Raw genomic sequence first — 13,989 nt, 5'->3', positions numbered from 1 at the left:
TCATCATATACTTTCGTTATGTAAACTTAAATAATAAACAAGTGAATAAACTAAAGCAACTGATAGCAAGGCACTGCTGAGAATTGAACTCAGGATCTCCTGTTTACTAGACAGGCACTTTAACCAACTAAGCCACAGCACCAAAGCACTTTTCTTCTCACGGTGTCCTACCACACAGCTCAGTTCAGAGCAAAAGACTGATCTCAAATTGTAGGCTAGCCCCTTAGGTGTAGTTGCCAGAAGTCTTAACAGTCAGGGTACATAAGTTGTGATGGCCGAGTGGTTAAGGCGTTGGATTCGAAATCCAATGGGGTCTTCCTGCACAGGTTCAAGTCCTGTTCACAACGTTCTATTTTAAGAAGAGAACTTCCAGAAACATATTAAAGTTTGTCACCTATAGAAAGAGTTATTTTAATTCCATCCTCTTTGTCACTGATTAATTACATTAATAATAGTGGTTCCAGCTGTGCCCCTGGCTTACAACTCTGAAAAGCGAGCAATATTTAGAGTATAAATCACTATAACTACAGCATCCCATTTGTCCAGACTTTTATTTTTCTCTTGATAAATACAAATCAGGTTGGTTGGACAACTTCTGCCCTTAGTAAATCTCTGCTTGCTGTCAATTATAATACTATTTTCTGTCAAATACTCCTGTATATAGTCCCTTAAATGGACTCTGTCACCAGTTTATCAATTCCCAATTTCCTAACTAGCCTAATAGGCGCTATGATGCTGATAACTACAGTGTGATTTGTTGTTTTTTGTTTTAAAAACGTTTATTTGCAAAGTTATGAGCATTTATTTATATATACTAATGTAGCTCTAATAGCCAAATAGGAGATGACTCCTTTTTACTCTGGGCAGCTAATGTTTTCTGTATGACGCTGTCCAATCAGCATACAACTTCTCCCCCTTCCCTGTCCAGCAACACAGTGTGATCATATAGTACACTGCGTCCATTCCCGACTGTGTTTTCAACAGGTGATATCTTCGGTTCTGTCACAGCTAGAACTGTGATTTTGGTGTCTTATGAAAGAGTAGAATCCAGTCTTTCAAATGCCACCAAATCTGCTTTTTTAGGTGGCCCACAGCCCGAGATATGGCTGTTTGAATTGATCCCCCTTCCCTGTAGCTTGAGTTTCACAATGTGTGTGAAGCAGCTTCATGCTGATAGGACAGCATCAGATGCTGAGAGTCAGCTCCACCTCAGGAGAATTGCTGCTGTTACCTCCCAGATGTCTAATAAAGGCTAAATTACATATTTAGAAAATGCTCATAACTTTGCAAATAATAAACATTTTTTTACTACAAATCACCCTGTAGTTATCAGCAGCAAAGCACCTATTAGACTAGTTAGGAGTTAGGGACCTGATAAACTGGTAACAGAGTCCCTTTAAGAGCTCTTCAAAAGTTTTTCCCACAATGGATGTTAAGCTTACTGGTCTATAATTACTTTGTATTGAACTTACTACTTATAGAAAACTCAATGACATTCATGGGGTCTCTGTCACCAATGAAAAACCCGATAGATTTTTAATCGCCTATAAAGAATTTGATTCATCATATACTTTCGTTATGTAAACTTAAATAATAAACAAGTGAATAAACTAAAGCAACTGATAGCAAGGCACTGCTGAGAATTGAACTCAGGATCTCCTGTTTACTAGACAGGCACTTTAACCAACTAAGCCACAGCACCAAAGCACTTTTCTTCTCACGGTGTCCTACCACACAGCTCAGTTCAGAGCAAAAGACTGATCTCAAATTTTAGGCTAGCCCCTTAGGTGTAGTTGCCAGAAGTCTTAACAGTCAGGGTACATAAGTTGTGATGGCCGAGTGGTTAAGGCGTTGGATTCGAAATCCAATGGGGTCTTCCTGCACAGGTTCAAGTCCTGTTCACAACGTTCTATTTTAAGAAGAGAACTTCCAGAAACATATTAAAGTTTGTCACCTATAGAAAGAGTTATTTTAATTCCATCCTCTTTGTCACTGATTAATTACATTAATAATAGTGGTTCCAGCTGTGCCCCTGGCTTACAACTCTGAAAAGCGAGCAATATTTAGAGTATAAATCACTATAACTACAGCATCCCATTTGTCCAGACTTTTATTTTTCTCTTGATAAATACAAATCAGGTTGGTTGGACAACTTCTGCCCTTAGTAAATCTCTGCTTGCTGTCAATTATAATACTATTTTCTGTCAAATACTCCTGTATATAGTCCCTTAAATGGACTCTGTCACCAGTTTATCAATTCCCAATTTCCTAACTAGCCTAATAGGCGCTATGATGCTGATAACTACAGTGTGATTTGTTGTTTTTTGTTTTAAAAACGTTTATTTGCAAAGTTATGAGCATTTATTTATATATACTAATGTAGCTCTAATAGCCAAATAGGAGATGACTCCTTTTTACTCTGGGCAGCTAATGTTTTCTGTATGACGCTGTCCAATCAGCATACAACTTCTCCCCCTTCCCTGTCCAGCAACACAGTGTGATCATAACATACACTGCGTCCATTCCCGACTGTGTTTTCAACAGGTGATATCTTCGGTTCTGTCACAGCTAGAACTGTGATTTTGGTGTCTTATGAAAGAGTAGAATCCAGTCTTTCAAATGCCACCAAATCTGCTTTTTTAGGTGGCCCACAGCCCGAGATATGGCTGTTTGAATTGATCCCCCTTCCCTGTAGCTTGAGTTTCACAATGTGTGTGAAGCAGCTTCATGCTGATAGGACAGCATCAGATGCTGAGAGTCAGCTCCACCTCAGGAGAATTGCTGCTGTTACCTCCCAGATGTCTAATAAAGGCTAAATTACATATTTAGAAAATGCTCATAACTTTGCAAATAATAAACATTTTTTTACTACAAATCACCCTGTAGTTATCAGCAGCAAAGCACCTATTAGACTAGTTAGGAGTTAGGGACCTGATAAACTGGTAACAGAGTCCCTTTAAGAGCTCTTCAAAAGTTTTTCCCACAATGGATGTTAAGCTTACTGGTCTATAATTACTTTGTATTGAACTTACTACTTATAGAAAACTCAATGACATTCATGGGGTCTCTGTCACCAATGAAAAACCCGATAGATTTTTAATCGCCTATAAAGAATTTGATTCATCATATACTTTCGTTATGTAAACTTAAATAATAAACAAGTGAATAAACTAAAGCAACTGATAGCAAGGCACTGCTGAGAATTGAACTCAGGATCTCCTGTTTACTAGACAGGCACTTTAACCAACTAAGCCACAGCACCAAAGCACTTTTCTTCTCACGGTGTCCTACCACACAGCTCAGTTCAGAGCAAAAGACTTATCTCAAATTTTAGGCTAGCCCCTTAGGTGTAGTTGCCAGAAGTCTTAACAGTCAGGGTACATAAGTTGTGATGGCCGAGTGGTTAAGGCGTTGGATTCGAAATCCAATGGGGTCTTCCTGCACAGGTTCAAGTCCTGTTCACAACGTTCTATTTTAAGAAGAGAACTTCCAGAAACATATTAAAGTTTGTCACCTATAGAAAGAGTTATTTTAATTCCATCCTCTTTGTCACTGATTAATTACATTAATAATAGTGGTTCCAGCTGTGCCCCTGGCTTACAACTCTGAAAAGCGAGCAATATTTAGAGTATAAATCACTATAACTACAGCATCCCATTTGTCCAGACTTTTATTTTTCTCTTGATAAATACAAATCAGGTTGGTTGGACAACTTCTGCCCTTAGTAAATCTCTGCTTGCTGTCAATTATAATACTATTTTCTGTCAAATACTCCTGTATATAGTCCCTTAAATGGACTCTACAACTACAGTGTGATTTGTTGTTTTTTGTTTTAAAAACGTTTATTTGCAAAGTTATGAGCATTTATTTATATATACTAATGTAGCTCTAATAGCCAAATAGGAGATGACTCCTTTTTACTCTGGGCAGCTAATGTTTTCTGTATGACGCTGTCCAATCAGCATACAACTTCTCCCCCTTCCCTGTCCAGCAACACAGTGTGATCATAACATACACTGCGTCCATTCCCGACTGTGTTTTCAACAGGTGATATCTTCGGTTCTGTCACAGCTAGAACTGTGATTTTGGTGTCTTATGAAAGAGTAGAATCCAGTCTTTCAAATGCCACCAAATCTGCTTTTTTAGGTGGCCCACAGCCCGAGATATGGCTGTTTGAATTGATCCCCCTTCCCTGTAGCTTGAGTTTCACAATGTGTGTGAAGCAGCTTCATGCTGATAGGACAGCATCAGATGCTGAGAGTCAGCTCCACCTCAGGAGAATTGCTGCTGTTACCTCCCAGATGTCTAATAAAGGCTAAATTACATATTTAGAAAATGCTCATAACTTTGCAAATAATAAACATTTTTTTACTACAAATCACCCTGTAGTTATCAGCAGCAAAGCACCTATTAGACTAGTTAGGAGTTAGGGACCTGATAAACTGGTAACAGAGTCCCTTTAAGAGCTCTTCAAAAGTTTTTCCCACAATGGATGTTAAGCTTACTGGTCTATAATTACTTTGTATTGAACTTACTACTTATAGAAAACTCAATGACATTCATGGGGTCTCTGTCACCAATGAAAAACCCGATAGATTTTTAATCGCCTATAAAGAATTTGATTCATCATATACTTTCGTTATGTAAACTTAAATAATAAACAAGTGAATAAACTAAAGCAACTGATAGCAAGGCACTGCTGAGAATTGAACTCAGGATCTCCTGTTTACTAGACAGGCACTTTAACCAACTAAGCCACAGCACCAAAGCACTTTTCTTCTCACGGTGTCCTACCACACAGCTCAGTTCAGAGCAAAAGACTGATCTCAAATTTTAGGCTAGCCCCTTAGGTGTAGTTGCCAGAAGTCTTAACAGTCAGGGTACATAAGTTGTGATGGCCGAGTGGTTAAGGCGTTGGATTCGAAATCCAATGGGGTCTTCCTGCACAGGTTCAAGTCCTGTTCACAACGTTCTATTTTAAGAAGAGAACTTCCAGAAACATATTAAAGTTTGTCACCTATAGAAAGAGTTATTTTAATTCCATCCTCTTTGTCACTGATTAATTACATTAATAATAGTGGTTCCAGCTGTGCCCCTGGCTTACAACTCTGAAAAGCGAGCAATATTTAGAGTATAAATCACTATAACTACAGCATCCCATTTGTCCAGACTTTTATTTTTCTCTTGATAAATACAAATCAGGTTGGTTGGACAACTTCTGCCCTTAGTAAATCTCTGCTTGCTGTCAATTATAATACTATTTTCTGTCAAATACTCCTGTATATAGTCCCTTAAATGGACTCTGTCACCAGTTTATCAATTCCCAATTTCCTAACTAGCCTAATAGGCGCTATGATGCTGATAACTACAGTGTGATTTGTTGTTTTTTGTTTTAAAAACGTTTATTTGCAAAGTTATGAGCATTTATTTATATATACTAATGTAGCTCTAATAGCCAAATAGGAGATGACTCCTTTTTACTCTGGGCAGCTAATGTTTTCTGTATGACGCTGTCCAATCAGCATACAACTTCTCCCCCTTCCCTGTCCAGCAACACAGTGTGATCATAACATACACTGCGTCCATTCCCGACTGTGTTTTCAACAGGTGATATCTTCGGTTCTGTCACAGCTAGAACTGTGATTTTGGTGTCTTATGAAAGAGTAGAATCCAGTCTTTCAAATGCCACCAAATCTGCTTTTTTAGGTGGCCCACAGCCCGAGATATGGCTGTTTGAATTGATCCCCCTTCCCTGTAGCTTGAGTTTCACAATGTGTGTGAAGCAGCTTCATGCTGATAGGACAGCATCAGATGCTGAGAGTCAGCTCCACCTCAGGAGAATTGCTGCTGTTACCTCCCAGATGTCTAATAAAGGCTAAATTACATATTTAGAAAATGCTCATAACTTTGCAAATAATAAACATTTTTTTACTACAAATCACCCTGTAGTTATCAGCAGCAAAGCACCTATTAGACTAGTTAGGAGTTAGGGACCTGATAAACTGGTAACAGAGTCCCTTTAAGAGCTCTTCAAAAGTTTTTCCCACAATGGATGTTAAGCTTACTGGTCTATAATTACTTTGTATTGAACTTACTACTTATAGAAAACTCAATGACATTCATGGGGTCTCTGTCACCAATGAAAAACCCGATAGATTTTTAATCGCCTATAAAGAATTTTATTCATCATATACTTTAGTTATGTAAACTTAAATAATAAACAAGTGAATAAACTAAAGCAACAAATAGCAAGGCACTGCTGAGATTTGAACTCAGGATCTCCTGTTTACTAGACAGGCACTTTAACCAACTAAGCCACAGCACCAAAGCACTTTTCTTCTCACGGTGTCCTACCACACAGCTCAGTTCAGAGCAAAAGACTGATCTCAAATTTTAGGCTAGCCCCTTAGGTGTAGTTGCCAGAAGTCTTAACAGTCAGGGTACATAAGTTGTGATGGCCGAGTGGTTAAGGCGTTGGATTCGAAATCCAATGGGGTCTCCCTGCACAGGTTCAAGTCCTGTTCACAACGTTCTATTTTAAGAAGAGAACTTCCAGAAACATATTAAAGTTTGTCACCTATAGAAAGAGTTATTTTAATTCCATCCTCTTTGTCACTGATTAATTACATTAATAATAGTGGTTCCAGCTGTGCCCCTGGCTTACAACTCTGAAAAGCGAGCAATATTTAGAGTATAAATCACTATAACTACAGCATCCCATTTGTCCAGACTTTTATTTTTCTCTTGATAAATACAAATCAGGTTGGTTGGACAACTTCTGCCCTTAGTAAATCTCTGCTTGCTGTCAATTATAATACTATTTTCTGTCAAATACTCCTGTATATAGTCCCTTAAATGGACTCTGTCACCAGTTTATCAATTCCCAATTTCCTAACTAGCCTAATAGGCGCTATGATGCTGATAACTACAGTGTGATTTGTTGTTTTTTGTTTTAAAAACGTTTATTTGCAAAGTTATGAGCATTTATTTATATATACTAATGTAGCTCTAATAGCCAAATAGGAGATGACTCCTTTTTACTCTGGGCAGCTAATGTTTTCTGTATGACGCTGTCCAATCAGCATACAACTTCTCCCCCTTCCCTGTCCAGCAACACAGTGTGATCATATAGTACACTGCGTCCATTCCCGACTGTGTTTCAACAGGTGATATCTTCGGTTCTGTCACAGCTAGAACTGTGATTTTGGTGTCATATGAAAGAGTAGAATCCAGTCTTTCAAATGCCACCAAATCTGCTTTTTTAGGTGGCCCACAGCCCGAGATATGGCTGTTTGAATTGATCCCCCTTCCCTGTAGCTTGAGTTTCACAATGTGTGTGAAGCAGCTTCATGCTGATAGGACAGCATCAGATGCTGAGAGTCAGCTCCACCTCAGGAGAATTGCTGCTGTTACCTCCCAGATGTCTAATAAAGGCTAAATTACATATTTAGAAAATGCTCATAACTTTGCAAATAATAAACATTTTTTTTACTACAAATCACCCTGTAGTTATCAGCAGCAAAGCACCTATTAGACTAGTTAGGAGTTAGGGACCTGATAAACTGGTAACAGAGTCCCTTTAAGAGCTCTTCAAAAGTTTTTCCCACAATGGATGTTAAGCTTTCTGGTCTATAATTACTTTGTATTGAACTTACTACTTATAGAAAACTCAATGACATTCATGGGGTCTCTGTCACCAATGAAAAACCCGATAGATTTTTAATCGCCTATAAAGAATTTGATTCATCATATACTTTCGTTATGTAAACTTAAATAATAAACAAGTGAATAAACTAAAGCAACTGATAGCAAGGCACTGCTGAGAATTGAACTCAGGATCTCCTGTTTACTAGACAGGCACTTTAACCAACTAAGCCACAGCACCAAAGCACTTTTCTTCTCACGGTGTCCTACCACACAGCTCAGTTCAGAGCAAAAGACTGATCTCAAATTTTAGGCTAGCCCCTTAGGTGTAGTTGCCAGAAGTCTTAACAGTCAGGGTACATAAGTTGTGATGGCCGAGTGGTTAAGGCGTTGGATTCGAAATCCAATGGGGTCTCCCTGCACAGGTTCAAGTCCTGTTCACAACGTTCTATTTTAAGAAGAGAACTTCCAGAAACATATTAAAGTTTGTCACCTATAGAAAGAGTTATTTTAATTCCATCCTCTTTGTCACTGATTAATTACATTAATAATAGTGGTTCCAGCTGTGCCCCTGGCTTACAACTCTGAAAAGCGAGCAATATTTAGAGTATAAATCACTATAACTACAGCATCCCATTTGTCCAGACTTTTATTTTTCTCTTGATAAATACAAATCAGGTTGGTTGGACAACTTCTGCCCTTAGTAAATCTCTGCTTGCTGTCAATTATAATACTATTTTCTGTCAAATACTCCTGTATATAGTCCCTTAAATGGACTCTGTCACCAGTTTATCAATTCCCAATTTCCTAACTAGCCTAATAGGCGCTATGATGCTGATAACTACAGTGTGATTTGTTGTTTTTTGTTTTAAAAACGTTTATTTGCAAAGTTATGAGCATTTATTTATATATACTAATGTAGCTCTAATAGCCAAATAGGAGATGACTCCTTTTTACTCTGGGCAGCTAATGTTTTCTGTATGACGCTGTCCAATCAGCATACAACTTCTCCCCCTTCCCTGTCCAGCAACACAGTGTGATCATATAGTACACTGCGTCCATTCCCGACTGTGTTTTCAACAGGTGATATCTTCGGTTCTGTCACAGCTAGAACTGTGATTTTGGTGTCTTATGAAAGAGTAGAATCCAGTCTTTCAAATGCCACCAAATCTGCTTTTTTAGGTGGCCCACAGCCCGAGATATGGCTGTTTGAATTGATCCCCCTTCCCTGTAGCTTGAGTTTCACAATGTGTGTGAAGCAGCTTCATGCTGATAGGACAGCATCAGATGCTGAGAGTCAGCTCCACCTCAGGAGAATTGCTGCTGTTACCTCCCAGATGTCTAATAAAGGCTAAATTACATATTTAGAAAATGCTCATAACTTTGCAAATAATAAACATTTTTTTTACTACAAATCACCCTGTAGTTATCAGCAGCAAAGCACCTATTAGACTAGTTAGGAGTTAGGGACCTGATAAACTGGTAACAGAGTCCCTTTAAGAGCTCTTCAAAAGTTTTTCCCACAATGGATGTTAAGCTTACTGGTCTATAATTACTTTGTATTGAACTTACTACTTATAGAAAACTCAATGACATTCATGGGGTCTCTGTCACCAATGAAAAACCCGATAGATTTTTAATCGCCTATAAAGAATTTGATTCATCATATACTTTCGTTATGTAAACTTAAATAATAAACAAGTGAATAAACTAAAGCAACTGATAGCAAGGCACTGCTGAGAATTGAACTCAGGATCTCCTGTTTACTAGACAGGCACTTTAACCAACTAAGCCACAGCACCAAAGCACTTTTCTTCTCACGGTGTCCTACCACACAGCTCAGTTCAGAGCAAAAGACTGATCTCAAATTTTAGGCTAGCCCCTTAGGTGTAGTTGCCAGAAGTCTTAACAGTCAGGGTACATAAGTTGTGATGGCCGAGTGGTTAAGGCGTTGGATTCGAAAACCAATGGGGTCTCCCTGCTCAGGTTCAAGTCCTGTTCACAACGTTCTATTTTAAGAAGAGAACTTCCAGAAACATATTAAAGTTTGTCACCTATAGAAAGAGTTATTTTAATTCCATCCTCTTTGTCACTGATTAATTACATTAATAATAGTGGTTCCAGCTGTGCCCCTGGCTTACAACTCTGAAAAGCGAGCAATATTTAGAGTATAAATCACTATAACTACAGCATCCCATTTGTCCAGACTTTTATTTTTCTCTTGATAAATACAAATCAGGTTGGTTGGACAACTTCTGCCCTTAGTAAATCTCTGCTTGCTGTCAATTATAATACTATTTTCTGTCAAATACTCCTGTATATAGTCCCTTAAATGGACTCTGTCACCAGTTTATCAATTCCCAATTTCCTAACTAGCCTAATAGGCGCTATGATGCTGATAACTACAGTGTGATTTGTTGTTTTTTGTTTTAAAAACGTTTATTTGCAAAGTTATGAGCATTTATTTATATATACTAATGTAGCTCTAATAGCCAAATAGGAGATGACTCCTTTTTACTCTGGGCAGCTAATGTTTTCTGTATGACGCTGTCCAATCAGCATACAACTTCTCCCCCTTCCCTGTCCAGCAACACAGTGTGATCATATAGTACACTGCGTCCATTCCCGACTGTGTTTTCAACAGGTGATATCTTCGGTTCTGTCACAGCTAGAACTGTGATTTTGGTGTCTTATGAAAGAGTAGAATCCAGTCTTTCAAATGCCACCAAATCTGCTTTTTTAGGTGGCCCACAGCCCGAGATATGGCTGTTTGAATTGATCCCCCTTCCCTGTAGCTTGAGTTTCACAATGTGTGTGAAGCAGCTTCATGCTGATAGGACAGCATCAGATGCTGAGAGTCAGCTCCACCTCAGGAGAATTGCTGCTGTTACCTCCCAGATGTCTAATAAAGGCTAAATTACATATTTAGAAAATGCTCATAACTTTGCAAATAATAAACATTTTTTTTACTACAAATCACCCTGTAGTTATCAGCAGCAAAGCACCTATTAGACTAGTTAGGAGTTAGGGACCTGATAAACTGGTAACAGAGTCCCTTTAAGAGCTCTTCAAAAGTTTTTCCCACAATGGATGTTAAGCTTACTGGTCTATAATTACTTTGTATTGAACTTACTACTTATAGAAAACTCAATGACATTCATGGGGTCTCTGTCACCAATGAAAAACCCGATAGATTTTTAATCGCCTATAAAGAATTTGATTCATCATATACTTTCGTTATGTAAACTTAAATAATAAACAAGTGAATAAACTAAAGCAACTGATAGCAAGGCACTGCTGAGAATTGAACTCAGGATCTCCTGTTTACTAGACAGGCACTTTAACCAACTAAGCCACAGCACCAAAGCACTTTTCTTCTCACGGTGTCCTACCACACAGCTCAGTTCAGAGCAAAAGACTGATCTCAAATTTTAGGCTAGCCCCTTAGGTGTAGTTGCCAGAAGTCTTAACAGTCAGGGTACATAAGTTGTGATGGCCGAGTGGTTAAGGCGTTGGATTCGAAAACCAATGGGGTCTCCCTGCTCAGGTTCAAGTCCTGTTCACAACGTTCTATTTTAAGAAGAGAACTTCCAGAAACATATTAAAGTTTGTCACCTATAGAAAGAGTTATTTTAATTCCATCCTCTTTGTCACTGATTAATTACATTAATAATAGTGGTTCCAGCTGTGCCCCTGGCTTACAACTCTGAAAAGCGAGCAATATTTAGAGTATAAATCACTATAACTACAGCATCCCATTTGTCCAGACTTTTATTTTTCTCTTGATAAATACAAATCAGGTTGGTTGGACAACTTCTGCCCTTAGTAAATCTCTGCTTGCTGTCAATTATAATACTATTTTCTGTCAAATACTCCTGTATATAGTCCCTTAAATGGACTCTGTCACCAGTTTATCAATTCCCAATTTCCTAACTAGCCTAATAGGCGCTATGATGCTGATAACTACAGTGTGATTTGTTGTTTTTTGTTTTAAAAACGTTTATTTGCAAAGTTATGAGCATTTATTTATATATACTAATGTAGCTCTAATAGCCAAATAGGAGATGACTCCTTTTTACTCTGGGCAGCTAATGTTTTCTGTATGACGCTGTCCAATCAGCATACAACTTCTCCCCCTTCCCTGTCCAGCAACACAGTGTGATCATATAGTACACTGCGTCCATTCCCGACTGTGTTTTCAACAGGTGATATCTTCGGTTCTGTCACAGCTAGAACTGTGATTTTGGTGTCTTATGAAAGAGTAGAATCCAGTCTTTCAAATGCCACCAAATCTGCTTTTTTAGGTGGCCCACAGCCCGAGATATGGCTGTTTGAATTGATCCCCCTTCCCTGTAGCTTGAGTTTCACAATGTGTGTGAAGCAGCTTCATGCTGATAGGACAGCATCAGATGCTGAGAGTCAGCTCCACCTCAGGAGAATTGCTGCTGTTACCTCCCAGATGTCTAATAAAGGCTAAATTACATATTTAGAAAATGCTCATAACTTTGCAAATAATAAACATTTTTTTTACTACAAATCACCCTGTAGTTATCAGCAGCAAAGCACCTATTAGACTAGTTAGGAGTTAGGGACCTGATAAACTGGTAACAGAGTCCCTTTAAGAGCTCTTCAAAAGTTTTTCCCACAATGGATGTTAAGCTTACTGGTCTATAATTACTTTGTATTGAACTTACTACTTATAGAAAACTCAATGACATTCATGGGGTCTCTGTCACCAATGAAAAACCCGATAGATTTTTAATCGCCTATAAAGAATTTGATTCATCATATACTTTCGTTATGTAAACTTAAATAATAAACAAGTGAATAAACTAAAGCAACTGATAGCAAGGCACTGCTGAGAATTGAACTCAGGATCTCCTGTTTACTAGACAGGCACTTTAACCAACTAAGCCACAGCACCAAAGCACTTTTCTTCTCACGGTGTCCTACCACACAGCTCAGTTCAGAGCAAAAGACTGATCTCAAATTTTAGGCTAGCCCCTTAGGTGTAGTTGCCAGAAGTCTTAACAGTCAGGGTACATAAGTTGTGATGGCCGAGTGGTTAAGGCGTTGGATTCGAAATCCAATGGGGTCTCCCTGCACAGGTTCAAGTCCTGTTCACAACGTTCTATTTTAAGAAGAGAACTTCCAGAAACATATTAAAGTTTGTCACCTATAGAAAGAGTTATTTTAATTCCATCCTCTTTGTCACTGATTAATTACATTAATAATAGTGGTTCCAGCTGTGCCCCTGGCTTACAACTCTGAAAAGCGAGCAATATTTAGAGTATAAATCACTATAACTACAGCATCCCATTTGTCCAGACTTTTATTTTTCTCTTGATAAATACAAATCAGGTTGGTTGGACAACTTCTGCCCTTAGTAAATCTCTGCTTGCTGTCAATTATAATACTATTTTCTGTCAAATACTCCTGTATATAGTCCCTTAAATGGACTCTGTCACCAGTTTATCAATTCCCAATTTCCTAACTAGCCTAATAGGCGCTATGATGCTGATAACTACAGTGTGATTTGTTGTTTTTTGTTTTAAAAACGTTTATTTGCAAAGTTATGAGCATTTATTTATATATACTAATGTAGCTCTAATAGCCAAATAGGAGATGACTCCTTTTTACTCTGGGCAGCTAATGTTTTCTGTATGACGCTGTCCAATCAGCATACAACTTCTCCCCCTTCCCTGTCCAGCAACACAGTGTGATCATATAGTACACTGCGTCCATTCCCGACTGTGTTTTCAACAGGTGATATCTTCGGTTCTGTCACAGCTAGAACTGTGATTTTGGTGTCTTATGAAAGAGTAGAATCCAGTCTTTCAAATGCCACCAAATCTGCTTTTTTAGGTGGCCCACAGCCCGAGATATGGCTGTTTGAATTGATCCCCCTTCCCTGTAGCTTGAGTTTCACAATGTGTGTGAAGCAGCTTCATGCTGATAGGACAGCATCAGATGCTGAGAGTCAGCTCCACCTCAGGAGAATTGCTGCTGTTACCTCCAAGATGTCTAATAAAGGCTAAATTACATATTTAGAAAATGCTCATAACTTTGCAAATAATAAACATTTTTTTTACTACAAATCACCCTGTAGTTATCAGCAGCAAAGCACCTATTAGACTAGTTAGGAGTTAGGGACCTGATAAACTGGTAACAGAGTCCCTTTAAGAGCTCTTCAAAAGTTTTTCCCACAATGGATGTTAAGCTTACTGGTCTATAATTACTTTGTATTGAACTTACTACTTATAGAAAACTCAATGACATTCATGGGGTCTCTGTCACCAATGAAAAACCCGATAGATTTTTAATCGCCTATAAAGAATTTGATTC

The 13,989-nt window shown here is 38.3% G+C and overlaps 9 non-coding genes across 9 annotated transcripts; all 9 read left to right on the top strand.

Moving 5' to 3' along the window:
• Positions 1-265: 265 nt before the first annotated feature.
• Positions 266-347, top strand: TRNAS-CGA (transfer RNA serine (anticodon CGA)). Its single transcript has one exon. It is a non-coding gene; the product is annotated as a tRNA-Ser (tRNA).
• A 1,478-nt stretch (positions 348-1,825) lies between these two features.
• TRNAS-CGA (transfer RNA serine (anticodon CGA)) lies at positions 1,826-1,907 on the top strand. The gene has a single exon. It is a non-coding gene; the product is annotated as a tRNA-Ser (tRNA).
• Positions 1,908-3,385: 1,478 nt separating this feature from the next.
• TRNAS-CGA (transfer RNA serine (anticodon CGA)) lies at positions 3,386-3,467 on the top strand. The gene has a single exon. It is a non-coding gene; the product is annotated as a tRNA-Ser (tRNA).
• A 1,421-nt stretch (positions 3,468-4,888) lies between these two features.
• On the top strand, positions 4,889-4,970 carry TRNAS-CGA (transfer RNA serine (anticodon CGA)). The gene has a single exon. It is a non-coding gene; the product is annotated as a tRNA-Ser (tRNA).
• A 1,478-nt stretch (positions 4,971-6,448) lies between these two features.
• TRNAS-CGA (transfer RNA serine (anticodon CGA)) lies at positions 6,449-6,530 on the top strand. The gene has a single exon. It is a non-coding gene; the product is annotated as a tRNA-Ser (tRNA).
• Positions 6,531-8,008: 1,478 nt separating this feature from the next.
• TRNAS-CGA (transfer RNA serine (anticodon CGA)) lies at positions 8,009-8,090 on the top strand. Its single transcript has one exon. It is a non-coding gene; the product is annotated as a tRNA-Ser (tRNA).
• Positions 8,091-9,569: 1,479 nt separating this feature from the next.
• Positions 9,570-9,651, top strand: TRNAS-CGA (transfer RNA serine (anticodon CGA)). The gene has a single exon. It is a non-coding gene; the product is annotated as a tRNA-Ser (tRNA).
• A 1,479-nt stretch (positions 9,652-11,130) lies between these two features.
• TRNAS-CGA (transfer RNA serine (anticodon CGA)) lies at positions 11,131-11,212 on the top strand. Its single transcript has one exon. It is a non-coding gene; the product is annotated as a tRNA-Ser (tRNA).
• A 1,479-nt stretch (positions 11,213-12,691) lies between these two features.
• Positions 12,692-12,773, top strand: TRNAS-CGA (transfer RNA serine (anticodon CGA)). Its single transcript has one exon. It is a non-coding gene; the product is annotated as a tRNA-Ser (tRNA).
• The last annotated feature ends 1,216 nt before the right edge of the window (positions 12,774-13,989 follow it).

Source organism: Rhinoderma darwinii (assembly GCF_050947455.1).
Source record: "Rhinoderma darwinii isolate aRhiDar2 chromosome 3 unlocalized genomic scaffold, aRhiDar2.hap1 SUPER_3_unloc_13, whole genome shotgun sequence".
Lineage (NCBI taxonomy): Eukaryota > Metazoa > Chordata > Amphibia > Anura > Rhinodermatidae > Rhinoderma > Rhinoderma darwinii.
This window is presented reverse-complemented; position numbering and strand designations above follow the sequence as displayed.